The sequence below is a fragment of the Gadus chalcogrammus genome, unplaced genomic scaffold, assembly GCF_026213295.1.
Source record: "Gadus chalcogrammus isolate NIFS_2021 unplaced genomic scaffold, NIFS_Gcha_1.0 GACHA109, whole genome shotgun sequence".
Taxonomy (NCBI): domain Eukaryota; kingdom Metazoa; phylum Chordata; class Actinopteri; order Gadiformes; family Gadidae; genus Gadus; species Gadus chalcogrammus.
Window position 1 is genome coordinate 1 of NW_026613544.1, and position 27,349 is coordinate 27,349.

Here is a 27,349-nt window from a genome sequence, read left to right on the forward strand (position 1 = left end):
CGACAAACTGACGGTCATAACAGTAATAGCGACAAGCCCTGGAAACGGTCAAAACACAGAGGGAGAAGAGGGGGGATCCGGGACAGACTGAGGAGGAAGAGGGCGCTCGGCAGGGCGCAGCGGGGCGGCCCGGACTCAACAGGCTTGGAGTGCAACACCGTAACTCTTCCCCCGCAGACAGTCCTAAAGTATCGTTCTCCGGAGCAGCAGCCGCCGCTCCGCGCTGCTGTCACCATGTCGAGCAGAAAGCCCCGCGCGGTGGCGAATCCTTTGGAGACCACCACGACCGCACCCGGGGAGCGCATTCTGAAGGAGTGCCACAATCTGTACGTCGACAGCGAACACGGTCTGGTGAAGATCGCCAGCAGTGTGGACGTGCATCTCCTACCTCCACGGAAGAAGATCTTCGTGATGATAAATGGGAAACCACTCGGCAGGGAAGAGCTCCTTCATCAACTGGTATATTGAGGAGCACATTCAGAAGACCGGCGTGGCTATTGAGACTCAAGGCTTCACCTTCATCACAAGCGGTCGCAAGAGAGAAACATTGACGGGCAACGCCACCTTGCACCTCTACCCCAACTTCCGACCCTTCCTTGAGTTCAAAGGTGTGACCGACTACCTGTCCACTGAGGTCTCCAGCTCCAAGCAGAAGAAGTTCAGCCTGCTGACCTTCGTGGACACGCCCGGCCTGGTGGACGGAGACATGGTGTACCCCTTCAGCGTCAACAGCGCCATCACCTCATCAATACCTTATTTTTAAATTTGATTTTATTTACATTTTTTTATTTTATCTAAATAAATAAATTAACTAATTTATTTTATTTTATATTTTTATTTATTTTTGCACAGTGTGGAGCATTGACCCTTTAACATTTCAATTCAATTTATTGTATGTGACAAATAAAAACACTTGAACTTGAAATATTTGCTTTGTTACCTTTTTGTACTTGTGCACTGATTTCATCATTACATCCCCCGAAAGACAGTCTAAACATTTTCTTACTGTAAGGTTTTTCATTGTACCTCAGTGCAATTACTGCACTGGGTGTTTTGCCAAAATAGGTAACATTGGTGTATTTTCAGAACTCCAACAATGTTGCAGTATCAACTATAGGTGTACAGTACGACTCTGTGGGATTGTGAGGTTAACCCATTGGAGCTTATTGGACAGACAAATATGCATTGTTTCCTATTCTGCTACGATTGTGTCCATGCAATATTTATATTCTGCCCCTCCTCCTCCTCTTCCTCCTCCTCCTCCTCCTCCTCCTCCTCCTCTTCCTCCTCTTCCTCCTCCTCCTCGCCTCCACCTCCTCCTCTTCCTCCTCCTCCTCCTCCTGCTCCCCCTCCTCCTCCTGCTCTCTCTGTCTAATTATGTCATTACCTTACACACAAATGGCGACGACGTGCTAATGACTCATGGCCACTGCAGAGGTTGATCCAGTTGAAGATAAGTCAGTTCAAACTGATCAACCCTGTCTCATCAAAATTACGTTCCCAGAGAACTATTCTGCATTCTCAATTACGTTTGGCAAAAAACGGATTTTGTCCGTGATTACGTTTTATTGAACGTATCGCAAATACGTTCGGTCTCAGCCTATTTTTTGCCATTTATTTACTTCTAGGATTATTTTTGTTTGAAACGTATCCCAGATATGTTGAATGTCAACGTATAGCACATTATTGTCATTAAGGCATATTTCCCTTTCGGGGAACGTTTCATTTAACGTATTTAGTCTGAAACACGTATCTTGGCCGTGAATACGTTTTATTGAACAACCAACAAGGTTATAAAATACATAAATTCCTGGTTATATAGCCTACAATACATGAATTATAATTATTTGACAAATTCCCATCACTGCCAGTACGGCGAAGGTGACAGTGATGCAGGGTTGCGAGCTTCACGGGTTGTTTTAAAAACGGATTCGCGGGTGTAAACCTCAAAGGCGCGGGTCAAGGTTTTCTTGGGTATTTCAAAACCCAGCGCAGAAACAGTTGGGGTGTATTAATATGTATTGTATATTCTTCTTGAAAACTCAGTCAGAACTATTAAAAACCAGAGGATGGGCGGGGTTGGGCAGTGGACACACACACACACACACACACACACACACACACACACACACACACACACACACATACACCAACCCGGTATCACGCCAAGGCGTGAAATAGATACGTTGGTCCACATCGCAAGGCGTGTTCAGGGTCACGCTTTGCCTAGTCTGGCTGAACGGAAGTGGACAGCGTCTATAGAGTGGCGAAGTCACGCCCCTTTCGGTAGAGCTCATGGGACCTATGAGATCGAAAAATATGAATGGGTGTCAATGGAGAGAAAATAATTATTTTCTGGTCCCAGTCTTTATATGCCCTGGATTACACATATGTTGTTTGTGGATTTTCATGCAAAGAAAACTAAAAAAATTTGTAAAGAAGTTTGATAATTTTAGGTTTTATGTGAGGCCGCTTTGTGAACTACAGCTCTTCGCTGCTCTCGACGCATATGATATACGTCACCACACCCGCACTTGGAACTCGGCACAGAGATGGCACATAGAGATGGCACATAACTAAAACTCTCCACGTGCCCCGACTTATAGTGGTTTCGATGCTTTTATCCTCGCCTTGAAAAAAAGTGGTGAAGTGGAGCAGAGAGATCGCCATCTCTGTGCCGAGTTCCAAGTGCGGGTGTGGTGACGTATATCATATGCGTCATGAAGTACAAAGTACATGTTTGGTCATTAATGGTCTGAGAGGGCCCCCTATTGGAAAAATGACGTTGACGCAGTCCAAAGACCCCAAAGTAACCCCGGGTGACCGGTTCTGAATTCAGCAGCGGACACTTTCTTCAGTTTGGGGCAAAGTGCCCTTCATTTTGGGGGCCCCAATTCAATTGGGGTAACTTTTCGCACAAAGTGTGCCAAAATCTCCAATTTAGTATACCGAAAATGACCTCTTCCCTCAGCGTTGGCGAGGTGGTGAGAGGCCTTCAGGGCAGCCAGGATCAGGCGATTCTTCAGACTGAAGTCTGGGTCCTCCGATCGCGGAGCAGCTGGGGCGCGCGGCGCCTCCCTGGGTGGAAGCGGACGCGCAGACCCAGTGCGCGCCGCGGTAGCCACCGGAGGCCTCGGGCGTCGTGGAGGTCGGGGCCGGTCGCGGGGTCGCGGGTCAGGACGCGGAGGTGGAGGTCTCACCTGTGGCCGTGTCCTCTGGGGTCCGGCGGGGGGGCCCGGAGCCCACGCAGGGTGGCGAGGAGCCCGGCGCGTCTCAGGTGCGCGGCGATGGGGAGGCCTCTGCGTCTCGCGGCGAGTAGGCCGGTCTGTAGGCCTCAGACCAGCCCTCGTGGTGGTGGTGACGGGCAGGCCCGTAGGGAGACCAGTCCCTACCGGGCTTCGCGTGTTGCTCCCATCGCTTGGGAGACGGATGGCGTGGAGCCCAGAGGCGTTCATGTCTGTTGTCAAAATGACAGAAGCGGGCCTCCGGGGCAGGTGCAGCCCACGCGGAGGGGTTCATCAGCGGTGGGGGGGTAGTGGGGGTCCCGAGGAGTCCGTGTTCGAAGTCCCCGTTGGACCAGGGTCCACTCACCGTTGGTTAGGGGGTCGTTGGGATGCATGGTTCTCTTCGAGCAGTGCAGGAACTTGAACGATAACGGAATGAAGCTAAGCTAAACTGTAAGGTAATAAGACAAGTGTGATCCAGCCAATATCCGTATTTATTTTTAGGAAATTAGGCTGCTGTATGCTAGTATGACGTTTCCTCAAATAATTTACTTCATCAGGTACAAATTTAGTAGCAATAGAAACAGACCCTATGACAGAGAATCCACGCAAGCCGAGGTAACAGAGCACAAATGTGACAGCACAAAAACAAATACTTTTATAGACACACAACAGAGGGAGGGGAAAGTTGACATCTGGGGTAGAGGCATCCAATGGGGGGCCGGTGCATCACAACAATTTTGAAATTTGGGGTGGAGAGCCAATGGGGGGTCAGGAGGATAAACAGCTTTGAGATTTGAATTGGGCCAATAGGGAGGTTGAATTTTCAAATGTAATTGTGCAATAATGCAACAATGTGGCATAATTTTGTCACCAGCAGGTGGAGTGAGGAGGACCATGGTGCCTGCACCTTCCGGAGCCGCCAGCAGTGGTCGCTGATTGTCCCTAAACCGGGTGGTGTTGGACTGACAGCTCGCGACAGAATTTAATAAAAACATAATCAAATGACCCCGTTGCATTAAATTATTGCAGTGGAGGACAAAAAACAAATAACAGAAAAGAATAAAAACATAAAAGATCGAACGTGCCCCGAATAATAAAATGTGTAATAATGTGACCGTAAATACGGTTCAAACATTAGAAGCATCCTTATTTGCATTATATATACATTTTAAATTACATATATACAATAGGGAAGAGGAAGCAGCAGGTGAGTAGGGGATGGGAGATGAATGAGAGGGGACTGGGGGACACGGGATGGTGGAGAACGATAAAAAACGAATAAAATAAATTAAATTGAGGGCCTATATAAGGGGGAAGTCGCAGGAAGGGTCAATGGGGAGCCGGGAGGGTAAATGAATAAATTGGTGAAAGTAGGGGGGCCGATCGTAAGGTCGAATTAAACCGCAAAAAAACATAGCGTGTAAACAATGTTATTTTTGTACGTTGTACTACCATCAAACATCCAGGAGATGGAGCATGGAGAACCGTGGTGTTATAATGAATTTGGGTCACCAACAGGGGGTGCTAAGTGACTCCAAACCATATTAATGTTGGAGATCCAAGATGGCGGCCTCCGTGGGCAGAAACGTAAACAAAACATTAAATAAGAGCGGTATTAGGGGTCACAAAAATCCAAATGTTTGACGATAAATAGTAAAAGTAGAACACAAGACGAACCAGCGGAGAACAAAACACAAAAAGCTACAAATTGAGCCGAAAAACTTAAAAGAGTTCGGACCAAAATGGCCGACACGTTCCCCGTGGTCAGCACGTGTCGCCAAATAGACCAAAACCATGCGTTCCTATTAAAACAGTGGGTCAAATCAATGTACTGTCGAGGTTTGAAGAGTACATTAAAGCACTTTTAAGGAATGATGTGGTAACGTGATCGCTTGAATAAATAAGAATGGCAGGGAAGGGGGGGGCACAGGACATCAATAGAATAATTATACAGGGTGCATTTGGAAACCATATTAAAAGTAATATTGTTTGTAAATATGTATGTATGAAAAATAAAAAATAGGGGGACGAAGGGGGGCTGGGGCAGGGGGGCAGAATAAACACAAACACATGGTAAGACAAATAAGAAAGGGGGATCCTTTGTGGGGGGCCGGGGGCTGGGGTGGAGGTCATGTAAGGGGGCCTTTGGGGGGTAGGGAAGGGAGAGGTTGGGGTTAGGGTCAGGGGTGGGTTAGGTTTAGGGCCAGGGGGCGGGGTCAGGGTAAGGGCTAGGTAAGGGAGGGGGTTGGGGTTAGGGTCAGGGGTGGGAAGGGTTAGGTTTAGGACCGGGAGAGGGTCGGGGTTATGGTTAGGGTCAGGTGAGGGAGAGGGTTAGGGTTAGGACAGTCAGCAATTAACGACGCCACGGTGGTGTCGCTGGCACGGGCCATCATCAGGCGGCTCCCCAGGTTTGAACCCCAACGTTCAAACCAAGGGGTTGCATGGTCCCCAGCCTGTCAATCCAAATCCTCTCCGACCTGCGCCGTTGGGCGGCAGACCAGAAGGGGTTGTCTTCTAGCACGTCGTTTCTCTCCGCGTCGGCCCGGGCTAACCCATGCGGGGGTGTCGAGCCGGAGGGCGGTGGAGGAGGAGGAGGGGGAGGAAGAGGAGAAGAGGAAGGTCCGGGAGCGGGCATGGCTGTGACTCGTCGGCGGAGGCGGCTGGACGCGAGCCTGGTCCTTTGAGCCAACGGTGTGGTGCTCTGGAGAAGTCCCGGGGCTGCAGGCCGTGGAGGAGAGGGGGTAAGGGGAACGGGAGAGGAAGAGGAGGCGGGGGGGATGGGGGGGCACAGGGGCGGAGAAGAAGGAGAGGAGGAGAAGGCCAGCGAAAAGGTAGGCGACGGCAGCCTGGCCGGGGAGCGCCGTTCAGCAGGTCCTAGGCAAGGCAAGGCAAGGCAACTTTATTTATATAGCACTTTTCATACACAAGGCAGACTCAAAGTGCTTCACATATAAACATTGTCATACAATTAAATTAAATAATAGGTAAGTAAAAGAAAGTTAATTAAAATAGAAAATAAAGGCAAAGTTAAAGAAAAAGCTTTTTTAGAAAGTGCAATGTCTTTAAGATTTAGCTGAAAGCTATTGCAAACATAAAAGTCTTCAGTCTTGTTTTAAAGGTGCTCAGAGTTGGCGCAAGTCTTAAATCCTCTGGGAGTTTATTCCAGCTATTTGTTGCGTAGTAACTAAATCCTGCTCTCCCATGTTTTGTGTTTACTCTGGGGATAATTAACAGATTGGTCTCAGAGCTTCTTAGTGGTCTAAAAGGCTGATGTAGTGGAAGCATATCAGTTAAATATTTTGGGCCTAAACCATGTAGGGATTTATAGGTAAGCAACATGATTTTAAAATCAATTCTCTGACCTACAGGAAGCCAATGTAACGATTTCAGAATTGGTGTAATATGATCATATTTTTGGGTCTTTGTTAGAACTCTAGCAGCAGCATTCTGAACAAGCTGAAGCTTCCTCAGAGTTTGTTTTGGGAGACCTGTAAGGAGACCATTGCAGTAATCAAGCTTACTAGTGATAAAGGCATGTACAAGTTTTTGTAAGTCTTCGGTGGACATGAGCCCTCTAAGTCTTGCTACATTTTTAAGGTGATAAAATGCCGATTTTGTAACTGATTTGATGTGACTGTCCAAATGTAAATCTGAATCCATGATAACCCCTAGATTTCTGGCTTTGATTGAGGTTTTCAGGGACAGAGAGTGAAGGTGTTGGGTTACTTTAAGCCTTTCCGTTTTAGAACCAAATACAATTATCTCTGTTTTGTCCTCATTTAGTTGAAGGAAATTTCGGCACATCCATTCCTTCACTTGCTCAATGCACTGGCACAGCAGATCTATGGGCCGATAGTCATTTGGTGATAGCGATACATAGATTTGCATGTCATCAGCATAGCAATGATGGTCGATATTGTAATTTTGCATGATTTGCCCTAGTGGGAGCATGTAGATGTTGAATAAAGAGGGTCCTAAGATCGAACCTTGTGGGACTCCACATGTCACGTTGGTTGATTCTGATACAAAGTCGCCAATGGAAACAAAGTAGTTCCTATTTTGTAGGTAGGACCTGAACCAATTTAAGACGGTGCCTGAAAGCCCCACCCAGTTTTCTAACCTTTCCAGAAGTAATGTATGGTCTACAGTGTCGAATGCAGCACTGAGGTCAAGTAGCATTAGTATTGAGGTTTTGCCAGAGTCTGTGTTAAGACGGATGTCATTTACAACTTTAATAAGGGCGGTCTCAGTGCTGTGCAGGGGTCGAAATCCTGATTGGAAGGTGTCATAGCAACCAGTTGATGCCAGGAAGTGATTTAGTTGCTGGAGGACAACTTTCTCAATGATTTTACTTATGAAGGGTAAATTTGATATTGGTCTGTAGTTGTTAATAATAGAGGCATCTAGGCTCCACTTTTTTAAAAGGGGTTTAATAACTGCTGTTTTCAAAGCTTTTGGGAAATTGCCTGACTGGAGAGAGTTGTTAACTATCTGCAATATGTCTACTGCTAGGCAGTCGAAAACATTCTTAAAGAGGTTGGTAGGTATAGTATCAAGGCAACAGGTGGATGGCTTTAGTTGTGTCACAGTTTCCACAAGATTTTGAGAGTCTATAACATTAAAGCATGCCATCCTTGCCACGTAATTTTTGCCTGAACAGGGTGGTAGTCCAACATTTTTGTTTGAAGTGGAGATATTGATGGCGCGTCTGATACCTTCAATTTTATCAATATAAAAAGCTGCAAACTCATTGCATTTCTGCGTGGAATGGAGATCAGGTGGAATTTCTGTTGGGGGGTTGGTCAGTCTGTCAACAGTTGCAAAAAGGGTTTTTGCATTATTATTGTTGGTTTTAATGATATTGGAGAAAAATGTTTCTCTAGCATTTTTTAAATCTAAATTGTATGCACGGAGGCTCTCTTTATATATATCATGGTGAATATGAAGTTTTGTTTTACGCCAGATGCGTTCAACCTTCCTGCATTCTTTTTTCTGTGCTGTTACAGAAGCAGCTTTTCTCCAGGGTGCCTTTTGCTTTCCAGAAATCGTTTTAACCTTATAAGGTGCAATGACATCTATGACTTTCAAAATTTTCAAATTAAAGTTTTCTACAAGATCATCAGCAGAACATGGGTTTAGAGGTGGTAGCAAGGAGATGGCCTTTTTAAAAAGTACATTAGAATCTTCATTGATATACCGTTTTTTGACAGTGTTTGATTTTGTCTGTATGTCGGGAATAAAAGATATGTTAAAGAAAACACAAAAGTGGTCAGACAAGGAAGGATCAGTTACAGAGAGATCAGAAACATTGAGGCCCTTTGTGATAACCAGGTCTAGAGTGTGCCCCTTACAATGAGTAGCCTCTTTCACATGTTGAGACAGTTCAAATGTGTGCAAAATGGCAAAAAGTTTTTTTGCACACTTGTCATTCAAATCATCAGTATGAAAATTGAAGTCACCAGTTATAACTAGACAGTCAAATTCTGTGGAGATGCTAGACAATAACTCTGTGAAGTCATCGAAAAAATTTGCAGAATATGTGGGTGGCCTGTAAATAATTAATAGGAGAACTCTGGGGGAGCATTTCAATACAGCACTAAGGTATTCGAACGATGGAAAATCACCAAATAACATCTGTTTCCCCTGAAATACATTTTTAAATATAGCAGCAACCCCTCCACCTCTTTTTCCAGATCTGCATGCATCAAAAAAGTTATAGTTGGGAGGAGCTGTCTCTATCAGAACGGTTGCACTGTTAATTTGTTCCAGCCATGTTTCAGTTAAAAACATAAAATCCAGTATAGAAGTGGTAATAAAATCATTAACTAAAAATGATTTGTTATTAAGAGACCTCACATTAAGTAGAGCCATCCTGATGGTGTTGTTGATAGGCTTTAAGGTTGTTTTTGGTTTGGAGGCAATAGATATGAGATTTGTGAGGTTAGCAGTGTGTCTAAGTTTCCCTTTGTTTACTCTCTTAGTGGTTACAGCATGAATGCGAAAGTTGCCCTGCTTTGACGAAGGCAACCTTGGGTTCAGCAGATTATGTGAAACTTCCTTTATACTGTGTCTACGGCTGAACCCTTTTTTGTCTGAGCGGTCCTACCCCCACGTCAAGGGCCTCCGGACCGGGTCCAGGGGACCGGAGGCCGGGGGCAGGAGGCGGTGGTCCAGCAGGTAGGGTGAAGCGTGGCAGCACGGCTCCAGGGGCGGGTTGCGGGAACAGCTGGACCAGAGGGACCGGAACGTCCAGAACCTCTCTGAGGCGAGAGCGCAGCGCGCTCACCGTCTCCGGGCGCAGGCGTTGGCCGAAGTGGCGTTGAGCCCAGGCCAGGGCCACGGTGAAGTTCGGGCGCCAGATGGGGTCTGGAAGGAGGAGGAGAGCACCCACCTTCTCGTCCACCGCAGCCTTGTAGTGGTCCCGGAGCAGCAGCATGCTGGTGTACCGCCAGTTGCGCGCGTCAGCGTCAATCAGCTGCGCGGTCGCGGCGTTGGGGACAGCAGGGCGAATGGAGACCCTCAGGGACTCAGCTAGCCTGGCGACGACGGGAAGGGGCTCCGGGCCCTCGGCGTTGGCGAGGTGGTGAGAGGCCTTCAGGGTCGCCAGGAGTCCGGGTCGTCAGAGAGCTGAGCAGCCGGGGCACGCGGCGCCTGCCTGGGTGGAGGCGGACGCGCAGACCCAGTGCGCGCCGTGGTGGTGACCGGAGGTCGGGGCCGGTCGCGGGGTCGTGGGTCGGGACGCGGAGGTGGAGGTCTCACCTGCGGGGTCCGGCGGGGGGGCTCGGAGCTCGGGCGGGATGACGAGGAGCCCGACGCGTCTCAGGAGCGCGGCGATGGAGAGGCTCCTGCGCCTCACGGCGAGGAGGCGAGTAGGCCGGTCTGCGAGGATGCGAGTAGGCCGGTCAGTGGGCCTCGGACCAACCCTCCTGGTGGCGACGGGTAGGCCCGTAGGGAGACCAGTCCCTGACGGGCCTCGCGTGTTGCTCCCAACGTCTGGGAGACGGGTGGCGTGGGGCCCAGAGACGTTCGTGTCCGTGGTCGAAGTGATGGAAGCGGGCCTCCGGAGCAGGTGCAGCCCACGCAGAGAAATCCATCAGCGGTGGGGGGTAGTGGGGGTCCCGAGGAGTCCGCCTGCGACGTCCCCGTTGGACCAGGGTCCACTCACCGTCATCTTGAAGGTGGTTCGGTTGCATGTTTCTTTTCGAATAGTTCGAATTCGAATTAAAACGGAAAGTATCTAAGCTATACTGAAATAAACTAAACTGAACTGTAAGGTAATGAGTCAAGTGCGATCCAGCCAATATCCGATTTATTTGGAAATTAGGCTGCTGTGGGCATAGTACTACGTTTCGTCAATAGAATGACTTCATCAGGTACAAATAGATAGCCAGGGTTGCCAACTTTGGGACTTTGGCTGGAGTGAGACTCTAAAATATTAGTGTGAGCGGCTAATTTTTTGGACGACCCATAACCCTAAAAAAATGTTTTATACAAAATAGTCCTCGTTTAGTATAAACCCTCATCTATGAAAAAAAGTTAAAGAATGGAAACGCTTTTTCAAAATGTACAATCTGGGCCACCTTGAATCATTTGGGGAATTTAAAAGTGCCACTAGCCCGATTCTCAAGTATTCCAAGATATGCCCTGGGCTAGGCTCTACCCCCCATTGAAGTCGACAAGATATACTATTTTGTATTGGCAAACGTCCCACCAATGTTTATACCACTTGCTTACTCTCTATATGTCATTCATGGTTTTATATTTATAATTTTTATTTTACTTTACATTTAATTCTTCATAATTCAGGCATTACAGAACTTTCATGGTCATAAATAAAAAATACGAACTGCAGTTTAATTTCTTTGTTTGTTCTTGAATTGACGTAGAATGGAGAAAAGGCTCATGGGATTGGGAAATGCGTTTATCCAATAAACAGATGGAGGTCAAGTCTATTTTCGGAAATGTAGGGGGATATATTAGTGGCTCCACGTCGAATGGTATGACCCAAGATACGTCAGACAGAGAAAGCGCGCAAATTCGACGGTACCACCTTGTCATTTGTTTACCCAGGTGCCATGGCAACACCATTGCTACCTCTCATTGGCTGAATCTTTGAGAACGTTGTAGACTTAATCGATATAAGGTGGCGGGGAGACGAAGCTCTGTTCGTTTGTATATTTTATTTACGTGACCATATTTTTGTTTTATGTTAAAAAAAAAAAGAATCAAAGAACCAGTTCTTCTTGTTTTGGAGAACAAGTTCTTGTCGTTCACGTTCGGGATTCGTTGGTTGTGAACGGATCGGTCGCGACGGACCCATCCCCAAACGCGCATCAGTGGGCTCCGACTCCGGCTCTGAACTCTCTCTGACCTTTTCAAACGCAACTTAGTATCAGGTGCGTGGTTTTCAGCGAATCAACGATCAGAGAATACTGCCGTGATCACGTTGTAGGTAGGCAGATGTTACAGCTGTTAGTCTGCTCCCGCAGAAAATGAACGGGAGGATTTTTTATTTTGGCGTGACATTTCTTGCGTGTGCGTGACAGCGTGAGATTGATGGTGAAAGCGTGAGAGTCACGCCAGGGGCGTGACTGTTGGCAACCCTGAGATAGCATAGAAACAGACCGTATAATGGAGAATCCAGACAAGCCCTGGTTACAGAGCACAAATGAGAGACAATGAAAACAAATACTTTTATACAGACATGTAGGAGGGAGGGGGGACTTGAGGTCTGGGGCAGAGACATCCAATAGGGGGCCAGGGCATCAAAACAATTTCAAATTTAAACATGAAAAGCCAATGGGGGGGTCAGGTGAAGAGCCAATGAGAGGTCAGCAGGGTAAACAACTTTAAAGTTTGAATTTGGGCAAATCAGGGGGTCGAATTTCAAAAGTTTCAAAATGTCAAAACTTTTGCTGTGTTTCTCCAGGTCACCAGCAGGTGGAGCCCGCAGGATCGTGGTGTCTGCACCAACCGGAGCCGCCAGCAGGGGCTGCTAAGTCGCCTTAAACCGGGTGGTGTTAAGGAAGCAGAGATGACGGCCGTAATAGAAATAATTAAAAACACAATAAAATAATACCGTTGTATCGAATTATTGCAGTGTGGGGGTCAAGGTGATACATCCAAGGGTAAAAAAATATACAAAAACATAAAAGGCAAACTGTACATTAATGCGACCGTGATGCGGGTTCATACATTAAAAACATTGATTTTTACATGTATATATGCATTTGAAAAAATGCATATATCCCACATAATGCATATATCCCACATAATCCTCCTGGGTTCCACCCGAGGATGACATCCCGTTAGAAGTCGCGCGCTTGGTCAATGCTGACCTCCGTTATTATCACGAATCCTTCAGGATCAACCGGGCCCCTGCTAACCTCCTCCCTGAGGAGTCGGAGGCTCTCCGCGAACTAATTCAAAACAAAAATATAGTAATCAAGCCCGCCGATAAAGGCAGCGCTGTTGTCATCATGGACAGGTCTCAGTATATATGGGAGGGCCACAGGCAGCTGCACGACACGCGCTACTACTCCAAACTGGAGGCTCCCATATATACTGAGACCGTCCCGATGATTGTTGATTTGGTGGAGGAGGAGGAGGGGGAGGAAGAGGAGAAGAGGAAGGTCCGGGAGCGGGCATGGCTGCGACTCGTCGGCGGAGGCGGCTGGACGCGAGCCTGGTCCTTTGAGCCAACGGTGTGGTGCTCTGGAGAAGTCCCGGGGCTGCAGGCTGTGGAGGAGAGGGGGTAAGGGGAACGGGAGAGGAAGAGGAGGGGGGGGGGGGGGGGGGGAGGCGGGGGGGATGGGGGGGCACAGGGGCGGAGAAGAAGGAGAGGAGGAGAAGGCCAGCGAAAAGGTGGGCGACGGCAGCCTGGCCGGGGAGCGCCGTTCAGCAGGTCCTACCCCCACGTCAAGGGCCTCCGGACCGGGTCCAGGGGACCGGAGGCCGGGGGCAGGAGGCGGTGGTCCAGCAGGTAGGGTGAAGCGTGGCAGCACGGCTCCAGGGGCGGGTTGCGGGAACAGCTGGACCAGAGGGACCGGAACGTCCAGAACCTCTCTGAGGCGAGAGCGCAGCGCGCTCACCGTCTCCAGGCGCCTCGCGTGTTGCTCCCAACGTCTGGGAGACGGGTGGCGTGGGGCCCAGAGACGTTCGTGTCCGTGGTCGAAGTGATGGAAGCGGGCCTCCGGAGCAGGTGCAGCCCACGCGGAGAAATCCATCAGCGTCGGGGGGTAGTGGGGGTCCCGAGGAGTCCGCCTGCGACGTCCCTGTTGGACCAGGGTCCACTCACCGTCATCTTGAAGGTGGTTCGGTTGCATGTTTCTTTTCGAATAGTTCGAATTTGAATTAAAACGGAAAGTATCTAAGCTATACTGAAATAAACTAAACTGAACTGTAAGGTAATGAGACAAGTCAGCCAGGATATCCAGCCAATATCCGATTTTTTTGGAAATTAGGCTGCTGTGGGCATAGTACTACGTTTCGTCAATACAATGACTTCATCAGGTACAAATAGATAGCATAGAAACAGACCGTATAATGGAGAATCCAGACAAGCCCTGGTTACAGAGCACAAATGAGGGACAACGAAAACAAATACTTTTATACAGACATGTAGGAGGGAGGGGGGACTTGAGGTCTGGGGCAGAGACATCCAATAGGGGGCCAGGGCATCAAAACAATTTCAAATTTAAACATGAAAAGCCAATGGGGGGGTCAGGTGAAGAGCCAATGAGAGGTCAGCAGGGTAAACAACTTTAAAGTTTGAATTTGGGCAAATCAGGGGGTCGAATTTCAAAAGTTTCAAAATGTCAAAACTTTTGCTGTGTTTCTCCAGGTCACCAGCAGGTGGAGCCCGCAGGATCGTGGTGTCTGCACCAACCGGAGCCGCCAGCAGGGGCTGCTAAGTCGCCTTAAACCGGGTGGTGTTAAGGAAGCAGAGATGACGGCCGTAATAGAAATAATTAAAAACACAATAAAATAATACCGTTGTATCGAATTATTGCAGTGTGGGGGTCAGGGTGATACAATCCAAGGGTAAAAAAATATACAAAAACATAAAAGGCAAACTGTACATTAACGCGACCGTGATGCGGGTTCATACATTAAAAACATCGATTTTTGCATGTATATATGCATTTGAAAAAATGTATATAAACATAAAAGAAGAGGGAGCAGCAGGTAAGTGGGGGAAAGGGGATAAGTGAGAAGGAGGCATGGAATGGGGGGCACGGGACACTGATAAAGGATAAAAATAAATACAAATATGGGCCTGGATGGAAGAAGGAGCCGAGGGAAAGGTCAAAGGTGAGTCGGGAGGGTGAATCAAATTGTAATTACAAGTGGGGACGGTAATAAGGTCAAATTAGACCGTTATAAAACCGTTTTGATAATGTTGTATTTTTCCGTTGCAATACCATCAAACAAACAGGAGATGGAGCATGGAAAGCCGTGGCGTTGGTGTTAGTCTGGGTCACCGACAGGGGGTGCAAAGTGACGCAAAACAATAATGGAATGGGGGACACGGGACATGGATAAAGGATGAAAACGAATTAAATTAAATAAAAGCAAGGGCCTGGATGAAGGGAGGAGTCGAGGGAAAGGGCAATGGGGAGCTGGGAGGGTGAATGAAAATATAATTACAAGTGGGGCCGATAATAAGGTCGAATTAGATCGTTATAAAAACGTTTTGATGTTATTGTACTTTAACGTTGCAATACCACCAAACATCCAGGAGATGGAGCATGGAAAGCCGTGGCGCTGGCGTTAATCTGGGTCACCAACAGGGGGTGCAAAGTGACGCCGAACAATAAAGGTAAATATTGTGTTCGTTTAAAGAGGGTTAATGCATTAAAGATATATTAAAGGAAGAGGGGCAGCAGGTGAGTGGGGGATGAGGAATAAGTAAATAAAAGGATGACAGGGAAGGGGGGCACGGGGCATATAACAAAAAATACCAAATAATAACAGTGGGTGCAGTGGAAGATCATATTAATATAATATTGTTATTAATAATAATATACATATATATATATATGAAAAATAATAATAGGGGGACGGAGGGGGGGGGCCTGGGGCTGGGGTGGGGGGGCAGAATGAACACACATACATGTTATGAAAAATAAAAAATGGAGGGACTGAGGGGGGCCCCTGGGGCTGGGGCGGGGGGGGGGGCCAGAGTAAAAACACACACACATGTGGTATGAAAAAAAATATGGGATGGGGATCAGATGGGGGAGGGGGGTTGGGGTCAGGGTCAGGGGTGGGAGGGGTTATGTTTAGGGTCAGGGGGGGACCCGGGTTAGGGTTAGGGTCAGGTGAGGGAGGAGGTTAGGGTTAGGATAAGGGGTGGGAGAGGTTATGTTTAGGGCCAGAGGGGGTGGGGTTAGGGTGAGGGCTAGGTAAGGGAGGGGGTTGGGGTTAGGGTGGGAGGTGGGAGGGGTTAGGGTTAGGACCAGGGGGGGCGGGGTTAGGGTTAGGACCAGGGGGGGCGGGGTTAGGGTAAGGGCCAGGTGAGGGAGGGGGTTGGGGTTAGGGTGGGGGGTGGGAGAGGTTATGTTTAGGGCCAGGGGGGGCGGGGTTAGGGTAAGGGCCAGGTGAGGGAGAGGTTAGGATGGGGGCTAGGGGAAGAGGATAAAAACCATGATGAGGGCCCAGTCTGTGGTGGAGGCAGAAGGGGGGCGGGGCCAGGTAGGCTTGTGACGGCCCCGCTAACCCCGCCCACGGGCAGATTGGATTATTGGTGTTCTCCTTGTCTCTGCTCAGGGGCGTGTGATTGGCTGGAGGATGAAAGGCTATACGGATCCAACATGGGGGGGCTCTCTCCTCCTTGCGGGTTTTGGCTTCTGCTGTGTTTAGTAGAATGCTCCTATTCTGATCCACACCACATCTTGAGTTCTTCCATTACACTGACTTACACCACACTTATATAAGGTTAATGATCTGGCAGCCGTTGTTGTCTAGTTGTTTAATAAATGTCCTTATTATGATTGAAATTTGCGTGGTCTCCCCTTCTATGTGGCGTACCTAGAGCCAGTACGTTACAGTTTTGAAATACCCAAGAAAACCGTGACCCGCGCCTTTGAGGCGCGGGCCGCAAATCCGTTTTTAAAACAACCCGTGAAGCTCGCAACCCTGCATCACCGTCACCTTCGCCGTACCGGCAGTGATGGGAAGTTGTCAAATAATTATAATTCATGTATTGTAGGCTATATAACAAGGAATTTATGTATTTTATAACCTTGTTGGTTGTTCAATAAAACGTATTCACGGCCAAGATACGTGTTTCAGACTAATTACGTTAAATGAAACGTTCCCTGAAAGGGAAATATGCCTTAATGACAATAATGTGCTATACGTTGACATTCAACATATCTGGGATACGTTTCAAGCAAACATAATCCTAGAAGTAAATAAATGGCAAAAAATAGGCTGAGACCGAACGTATTTGCGATACGTTCAATAAAACGTAATCACGGACAAAATACGTTTTTTGCCAAACGTAATTGAGGATGCCGAATAGTTCTCTGGGAAGGTAATTTTGATGAGACAGGGTTGATCAGTTTGAACTGACTTATCTTCAACTGGATCAACCTCCGCAAGTTTTCAGAATTGTGTGCATAGTTCCATCTTTTGTGTGTTTCGAGGACAACGGTAAGACCTGGGACAACCGGGGAGCAGTGATTACCCCCCCTCAGCCTCACCCCCCTCCCCCGCCCCCCTTCCCCCGCCCTCAGACCCCCACCAAACCTCACCCCCCCCTCCCCCTTACCCCCCGTCAACCTCATCCCCCTCCCCCTCAATCCCCACCCTCCTCTGAACCTCACCCCCCTCACACTCACTCCCCCTCCCTCCCCCAGCCCACCTCACGCACCCTTCTTGTTTGTGTGTGTGTATGTGTGTATGTGCGTATGTGTGTGTGTGTGTTTGTGTGTCTACAACCGACACAGAGATGCTTATGCCGCGTTTCCACTGCAGGGTGCGGAACGGATCGGTTCCGCACGGGTTGCGTTTCCACCGCCAAAAGTGGGCGTGACCCGGACTTAGCTGTACCCGTTTAGGCCTCGTTTTCAGTACTCCACCGTTGGGGTACTGAAAACGGGACGAGACGCCTGAAAGGGTCCCGGGAAATTCTAGCTACATACCCCCTCCGTTGATTGGTCGACAGAATCATCACTTCCGGGCGATGTGGGGATTAAAACAAACAAACAGTAGCCTCGAGGTATTATTCTTTACAATTAACATGTCGCGTAAAACGCTTGCTTGGGCGAACAAGGAGGTGGAGACGTTCGTCTGCATTCTTGGGGAGGAAGACGTTGTTTACGATGTTTACGTAGCTGCCGCGGCGATCGACATCCGGCCTACCACAAAGGGTACTGTCGGCGGTGGAAACACGACCTCGGAACTGAGCTGGGCTATACCGCCCCCTCCCTACCGGACTGAGGCGAACCGAACCGTACCGCACCCTGCAGTGGAAACACGGCATTAGTCACCCTCCCTCCATGACACCCCCCCATCAGCCCCCTCCTTCACCCTTCCCCCCCGCACCCCCACCCCATCACCCTCACCCCCCCTCACCCTCCCTCCATCACACCCCCACCCCATCACCCTCACCCCCCCTCGTCACCCCCCCTCACCCTCCCTCCATCACACCCCCACCCCATCACCCTCACCCCCCCTCATCACCCCCCCTCACCCTCCCTCCATCACCCCCACCCCATCACCCTCACCCCCCCTCGTCACCCCCCCTCATCACCCCCCCTCACCCTCCCTCCATCACACCCCCACCCTCACCCCCACCCCATCACCCTCACCCCCCCTCATCACCCCCCCTCACCCTCCCTCCATCACACCCCCACCCCATCACCCTCACCCCCCCTCGTCACCCCCCCTCATCACCCCCCCTCACCCTCCCTCCATCACACCCCCACCCTCACCCCCACCCCATCACCCTCACCCTCCCTCCATCACACCCCCACCCCATCACCCTCACCCCCCCTCATCACCCCCCCTCACCCTCCCTCCATCACACCCCCACCCCATCACCCTCACCCCCCCTCATCACCCCCCCTCACCCTCCCTCCATCACACCCCCCCCCTCACCCCCACCCCATCACCCTCACCCCCCCTCATCACCCCCCCTCACCCTCCCTCCATCACACCCCCACCCCATCACCCTCACCCCCCCTCGTCGCCCCCCTCATCCTCCCTCCATCACACCCCCCCCCTCACCCCCACCCGATCACCCTCACCCCCCACTCGTCACCCCCCCTCACCCTCCCAGCCCACCCTTCGTGTGTGTGTGTGTGTGTGTGTGTGTCCAACCGACACAGAGACGCTGAGGCGGTCAACAGGTGGTCACCCTTCCCCAGCCCAGGCCAGAGTCTAATCAGACCCAGCCCAGGTGTGCAGCCTCAGCCTGAAGTCACTCATAAGATGGAATAACAGTAATTCACATTCTATTTATTTATTTTCATTTCTATAAAAAAACGTTTTTAAAACCTGTCTTTTCCTGTGTTTTAGTGACATCAGAAGTGGGCGTGTCCTCCTATATGTGCTCTGGATAGATCAGTCTACCAGCCTACCCAGCGGACTGTAGGAAACGCTGCTCATCTATCCGTTACACATCTAGGGGGACACGCCCACCTGTGATGAGAGAGAGAGAGAGAGAGAGAGAGAGGGAAAGAGAGAGAGAGAGAGAGAGAGAGAGAGAGAGAGAGAGAGAGAGAGAGAGAGAGAGAGAGAGAGGGAAAGAGAGAGAGAGAGAGAGAGAGAGAGAGAGAGAGAGAGAGAGAGAGAGGGAAAGAGAGAGAGAGAGAGAGAGAGAGAGAGAGAGAGAGAGAGAGAGAGAGAGAGAGAGGGGAGGGAGACAGAGAGAGACAGAGACAGAGACAGAGAGAGAGAGAGAGAGAGAGAGAGAGAGAGAGAGAGAGAGAGAGAGAGGGGAGGGAGACAGAGAGAGACAGAGACAGAGACAGAGAGAGAGAGAGAGAGAGAGAGAGAGAGAGAGAGAGAGAGAGAGAGAGAGAGAGAGAGAGAGAGAGAGCGAGAGAGAGGGAGAGAGAGAGAGAGAGAGAGAGAGAGAGAGAGAATTAGGAGCCTTTCCCCAATACTTTTATGGCCTCTTAAGTGATACTTCCCAGGCAGGGGCCACCTGTCGACTCCAAACACACACACACACACACACACACACACACACACACACACACACACACACACACACACACACACACACACACACACACACACACACACACACACACACACACACACACACACACACCTGTCTCTGGACGTGGAGGAGCTGACGGGCGAGGTCACGACAGAGCCTCCGTCGTGAGGGACCGTGAAGAAGCGTGACTTCTTCAGGTCCACCTTTTCTGAGAGGGACAGCCTGTGTGGGGGCCCCCGAGCCCCCGAGGCTTTTTGTTGTGGTGTGTCGTAACCCGAATGAGCCGGTCATGCTTCCAATCAAAGCGCTCCCACCGGCGCCTCCATTAAGCCGTATATATATATATATATATATATATATATATATATATACATATCAGAATCAGAATCAGAAATACTTTATTGATCCCTGGGGGGAAATTGTTGTTCCAGGTGCTCCATACAATATAAATATAAATATAAATACCCTACAAGCGAACCCTACAAGCATAGAAGATAATATAAGATTATAAATAAATAAATAAATAAAATACAATAAAAATAAAATAAAATGGGTACATATATATATTAGAGCTGTCAAGCGATTAAAATATTTAATCGTGATTAATCGCATTAATGTCATAGTTAACTCTAATTAATCGCGATTAATCGCAAATTATTTTTCTATGCTAAATATCCATTGATTTTTTTGTCCCATAATTCTTCTCATTTTAATTCTCTTATCAACATGGTGAAGTGCATCGGCTTGCCTTGTGCAAATGATTTTTTATTGATAACAACATTGGCATATACACTGATCAAAACAGGACGATACAAAAAAAGAGCCTATAGTGCAATTAAACGACTGCTTTGAACAAATGTCATTTGAACATAGCAGTCAGGCTACTGCTTCTTTGTTTTGAGCCAAAGAAAAAAAAAAAAATATATATATATTTTATAAAATAATTGCGTTAATCGCGCGATAAAAAATTTAACGCCGTTAAATTTGGTTTGCGTTAACGCCGTTAATAACGCGTTTAACTGACAGCTCTAATATATATATATATATATATTCTTATTTTACTTGATTAAGGAGGATGATGGTGGACATTTTGGGTCAAAGGTCGGGTGGGTAGATGTTTTGGTTTGATGTCACCTTAATATTCATACACTTAAAAAAGGGGATTAGGATCTGCATTATGAGTATTAGCTGAGCTCATAGACACATTGACATTGTACACATTCAGCATTGATTATGTCATGACCATGTTATCCTTTAAAAGTCCAGTCAGAGAAACTGCAGTGTAAATAATCCAACAAATGTGTGTGCTACTTTGTGTGTGCATGCATGCATGTACGTTAGAGCATGTGTTTATGACTGTGTGTGTGCAAGACATTTAAAGAGTGTGCCTTTTAGTTTCCGGCTCAGTTTAAAGGCCACTTTAACATCCCATAAGGGGGGGGGGGATGTATGAAATCAGCTTCTGCACACACACACACAGCATGTGTGTGTGTGTGTGTGCGCCCTTACCTGAAGTCGTTTCACGGCCGTTGAAGAAACAGGCCATACGAATACTGCCTGTGAGGTCCGAGGCCGCCCCGATCACCCGGCCCCCAGCGGGCGGCCTTCTGCCCCTGACAGGGGACACTCACCGCAGGGGAGGGCTGCTTCTTACTGGAGACTTCATCTCTGCTGCATGTAACAGTGGTCGAGTAGCGCCCAGGCTGCCTCCATCCCCGGGTCACGCATGAGCAGGATCCCTTTAGGGGGGTACGCTTTAGTGTGTGTGTGTGTGTCAAGAGTAGGGTTTAGAGTGTGTGTGTGTGTGTGTGTGTGTGTGTGTGTGTGTGTGTGTGTGTGTGTGTGTGTGTGTGTGTGTGTGTGTGTGTGTGTGTGTGTGTGTGTGTGTGTGTGTCTGTCAAGTAGGCTTTAGAGTGTGTGTGTGTGTGTGACCACAGCCACAGCCCGACGAATTACAGTTTGCAATTCGTAAACACGGAGAAAGAGAGAGATTTGATTTCGATTTTTTCAAAAACACTTTTTTTTACAATCAACCGAGAGTACAATACATCAGGAAATGTGCTATTTGTTCAGTCTTTAAAAATTGTTGGTTTATCCAACAAAATCCTGTGCAAAGTGCAACTCATCATTTTCAACAAAGCTAATAATATTATTGTAACACCGGCGCTGTTTAAAAGCATCTACATCCCCAAACGCCTTATAGAACGTATACTCCAGCCAGACTCTGGCTCTCACGTTACAGAGGAACACAGGAGGGGCCTCATGCCCTGCTCTGCCCTCCACCTTATTTCTCCGGCTGATGTACACGGCCATTTTCGCATCTCCTACACTGGAAAAAGGGTTTTAAGCCGTACTTCATCTGATTATTATTTTGTAATTCAATTCAAATGAACATTTTTTGTTTTATTTTTAAAATAACTTTTTTTTATTTCAAAATACTTTGAAATATAGATATTTTTAATTAGGAGCTCAATTAAGAAATATCCATTTTGACAAATGTAAAATTTTAAGGTTGTGTATTCAACTGATTAATACTTTTGTCATTCAATCCAAATATATTTTTTTTGTTTTCTTCCTAAAACACTGTTTTATTTGATTAGGAGCTCAATTGAGAAATATTTGTTCAGATGTTCGATGTGATGTCGAATCCAGACAGAAGCGCCCCAAGGCCATGAAGCGGCGAGAGCCGAGCGGGAAAAAAAGATGATGATGCATCCAAAACAAATATCATGTTTAAATGAGAAACAAATGTTTGATTAAATTGTAATCTTTTTGATTGGATAAAACAAATTATTTCTGATAGATATTTCTTAAATGAGAAACAATTGTTGGAGTGAATCAATATTTTTTTGTTTAGGATTTAACATACGATTTAAATTTATTGACTTCATTCAAAGAATAGAATTATACTTGGTGCCAAGTTGTATTATTTTGTTTTTATGAACATAGGAAATATTGTTTGAGGCAAGCTATATATTTGTCATTGGCTCAAGTTATGTAATATAGATGTGAACCATTACCCTTGTTTTTTTTAATTGGTTCAACAGAAGGCTTTTTCCAGTGTAAGAGATAATTTACTAGCTGCCACTTAAAATATTACTTTTTTTGTATCCAGCACCAAAGATAAAAACTTTTTCAGAAAAAAACACATTCAACAGACTAAAAACCAAAGTTAAAAGAGAGAAAAAAACAGTGAGTCTCGGGCACTCAGTAAAAATATGGAAAACTGTCTCCCGCAGGCCACAGAACGGACATGTGTATGTTAATGTGTGTGTAGGTTAATGTGTGTGTGTGTGTGTGTTTATCGGTGTAACCAGAGCTGTAAAGAAATAGCGTCTGAGAGAGAGAGAGAGCGAGAGAGAGAGACTTTCCTGATCTACTCACTCACTCACTCACACACACACACACACACACACACACACACACACACACACACACACACACACACACACACACACACACACACACACACACACACACACACACACACACACACACACACAGGACAGAGCAGCAGAGCGTCTCGGTCCGAACTATATATAGAACCAGAACTAGAACTATAGTGGTCCCGAAGCAGTGCTTAGCTTCACTGTCTTTCCTTTTGATATGAAACTGGTTTTGTGTACAATCTCAAACTCGAACAATTAATCCCCAGGACGATTAACCATTCACTTGTTCCGATAATTTAATTTTAAACTCACTCTCTCTCTCTCGCTCTCTCTCTCTCTCTCTCTCTCTCTCTCTCTCTCTCTCTCTCTCTCTCTCTCTCTCTCTCTCTCTCTCTCTCTCTCTCTCTCGCTCTCTGTTGGTGGCGTCCTAAGATGGCGTCCTCAGCTGTCTGGTGAAGACGAGGTGTTGCCCGCGTGCAGGCGCTCACACGGCCCAGGTAGGCATCACATCCTCACACAGGATGTGGTGTGGGCGAACAGGAAACCACACACAACAGTAATGCACTCACAGTATGTATGCTTACAGTTTTTCTCACTCGCTTTGGTACATTTCTCAGATCAGAATTGAAATTCCCAAAACTACCCGTTCAATCTTCACATCATTGTGTCACTTGTGCACATCAAAAAAGCATTTTCTCATTTCTTCGAACAAGTTGCAAATGCTTTGGTACATTCATGCAAATGATTATGCACAATTCTCTGCTCTTTCCTACATTATCAATTGCTTATGTCATGTTGATCAATATGCATTGTAATAGGTCTCTATTGAATAGACTCACCCCCACAACATTTCGGCATTAGTTCATTGCATAAGTCTTTACATGCAAAATGGTTGAACAAGTTGTCATAATATGTCAAGCATATTTCTATACATTTCCATTAGACTTTTTTTTCTAAATATGTCCTGAATCTTCGTGAACCATGAACTGGCAAGTATATATATATAGCTTGAGCACAACACAATGTTACATTGTCTGACAATGGAAGGACAAGGAATTGGACAGGGTCAACAGCCAGAGAGAAGAAGAAGAGGAAGAGGAGTGAGGCTGCCTGAGAATTTGTGGCCCAACAGACAGGAACGTCAGGAGGTGTAGGAAGACTGCACTGTAATTCCTACAGCAATGCATGCAGTTTACGCTAAGGAGATTTTCCTATGTTCACATTTCTAGCAATGACATGGTCTGTCAACAAATTACAGTACAAACAGTCAAAGCGTAAATGTGAATCTTGTCCAGTCTCTTGCAATCAATCTCCCACATACACTAAGGTAGAACTTAACAATTGACAATAATTGTCTTCAAAACTTTAGCCATAGTTTACATCAGAACATCCCTCCAGAGTACACTGTTATATTGACAACATGACTAAGTCTTATCCGTACACAATGACACAATGACTTGTCATTGTGATGGCACTGACATGTTCATTGACACAGACATTTATTTTTGAGAAACAAACTAAGGATTTTGAGCAAGAGAAGGGCTTTGGCATTAAATCCATGGTGTTTTGCTATTTGTACGAATTGTTTTGAGAAATGCACTTACTGTTTTGCAAATTTCAATTCTGATCTGAGAAATGTACCAAAGCGCCTTGGAAAAACCGTAATGAAGAACAATTAACACTAATCGTGTCTACTGTGCATTTCATGGCTGCACCATTTCACAGATTCATACATTAAATGATCATTACAAAGCAACCGCAAAGGCAATGCACGACAGAGGAGTAACCAGTGGTGTAGTCTATTTTATTGTAGTGGGTATGCTGTGATGATTCCCTCCCAGCCTCGTACAAACCCGTCCCACCGGTACGTGTACGTGTGTGGCGCTCAGGGCCGTTGCTAGGAATTCTGGGCCCCCTGAAAGAATAATTACAGGGGCCCCCCCCCAACTTTTCATCGCAACAGATCAATCTTACACAACCTTTTTTTCTTAGACTATATGTAATAAATGTTTTCCTTGTTATCTGTTCCTCTATGTTCTTGACAGTGCGCGACCCAATGCACCTAATTTGAACCACTCAACAAAGAGTCGCTGGGTATTTTTCTGTAGAAATCAAGCACCTGGTGCAACACACCCAAACTCACATATTACAGGCTTAAGATACTCCACAAGGTGGATATTGAATATTCAAATCACCCAGGTAGATAGCTTTGTATAACCTCTTTATTACAATGTCTCGCAAAATGATAAAATAGAGAACACAATTAAATACTTTCTTGTAAAATAAATATCAACAACTATCCTCTCTGAAAATAATAAAATAGAGAACACAATTAAATACTTTCTTGTAAAATAAATATCAACAACTATCCTCTCTGAAAATAATAAAATAGAGAACACAATTAAATACTTTCTTGTAAAATAAATATCAACAACCATCCTCTCTGAAAATGATAAAATAGAGAACACAATGAAATACTTTCTTGTAAAATAAATATCAAAAACTATCCTCTCTGATTTGCATGGTGCAATATCCATTACAGGCTACATTGTTGCACATAGTCTGATCAGAAAGCCCAACGCCGGGCCTTTTTGTTGGCAAAATCACTAATAAGGTTTTTGAAGTCCAACTGTCTGCTTAGCTCACTTTCAATTGATAGTCTGGCAAGGCTATTAAGTCTACCTTGGGATATTGTGGATCTGAGATAGTTTTTAACTAGTTTTAATTTGCTAAACGCCCTTTCTCCTCCAGCGACAGTCACAGGTAAAGTGCAGAAGATGCGGATGGCAACACACACTTCTCCAAAAAGGCTCTGGAGCTGCAGTTTATAGATGGAATTCAGCAGGTCAAGAAGAGATTGGCAGTCTGGAAATGTGGCAATATACACAGACTTAAGATGTCGCACTTCACTTTCAAAGCTAGCAGTAAGATCCTGTTTGTATTTGCTTGTTAATGAATGGCAAGCTGAGTGAATCTGATGTTCTGGTAAGTCCTTGATATTCAAGATTGCAGCAAACTCTTCACATATACCTGCAATGGCTTGAAAGCGGGTATCCAAGGCAGAGATTATGTTGTCAAATGCTACATACAAAACATTGTTTCGAAACAGATTTGATTCTGTCTCCTTTTGCTTGCCCTCTTCTGACCTATTACTCTCATCTGCATAACTTTTTCGCTTTCGCTTGTGGCTGACTGGAAATTCAGTGGGAACATCCATAGCTCCTGCAATGAGGGACGCTTCTGCAAGAAAACCATCCCCTGAATTGCGAAAGATCTGCATTTCTTCACTCAATGCTTTTATGTTGGCTGCTTCAACGTCAAGTGCAATTCTCCCTGACTGCAGAATTTGGTTTCTGTCTTCGATGGATTGTAGTATTTTCTTCCAGACAGTGAGAAGAACAATTGCTTTGTAAGATGAGAAATATTTTTTTAGACCAATGGCCTCTGATCTGGCTTCATTTGTTAAGCTGCATCTAGCAAGGATGCTATCCAGAGCCTGTAAGATTGATGGCAAATGATTTGCAACCGGTTTAACAGCCGCTATGCGAGCACTCCAGCGGGTATCGGACATGCGATGAAGTGAGCAGCCAGTCTTTTCTTTGAGAATGGCCCATCGCTCTGGGCTGGCACTGAAGATACAAAACAACCGATTCAAACAGCCAAAAAATGTCGAAACATCTGGACATGACTCTGCAGCATGTACACCAGCGAGATTCAGAGTATGTGAGGCACAGGGCGAATACGTAGCAAGTGGGTTTATTTGTATTATTTTAGCCTGGACCCCTTTAATTTTACCAGACATATTTGCACCATTGTCAAACCCCTGGCCTCTGCAATCTGCAATGTCAATGCAGTGCTCCTCTAAGGTCCTCAAAATCATCTCTGATATTTCTTGGCCAGTCTTTCCATTAAATTCCTCAAACTGCAGGAAACGTTCAGTTACATCCCACTGATCATTCTCCTTCTGATGGACATATCGTAACATAATTACATTCTGCTCCTTATGGGAGACATCAGGAGTTGCATCACATATTAATGAATAATAAATGGCATGTTCTCTTTCCTTCAATATTTCTTTTAAAACTTTGTCTCCACAGAGTTTAATGAAATCATTTTGCGATTCTGGGCTAAGGTAATGTGTCATTCTTGAGCCTGCCTCCTTCACTTTGCATAAATGATCCTTCAAAAGAGGATCATACTGCGCTAAAAGTTCTATCATGCCAAGGAAGTTGCCATTCCGTACATCCTCAAGGTTGTCTGTGCTCCCTCTGAATGCTAAATTTCTTGAGGCCAAAAAAAGTGTGACATCCAATATTCTCTCCAGAATAGCTACGTTTCTGTTAACTTCAAGCGTTATCTGTTTTTGCAGACCACTATCTACCCCTTTTGCTTCTAACAAAGCAAACTTCAAATTTTTCCACTTGAGGTAGCAGGTTTTGTGTGGTTTACTAGCTTCATGTTCAGGGAATTTGTTATACATTCTCCGCCATTTGAGATTTGTTGTTTTGTACCCTTCTTTGCAATTTAGAGCACTAGCCGAGGGTTTTTTAAGACCA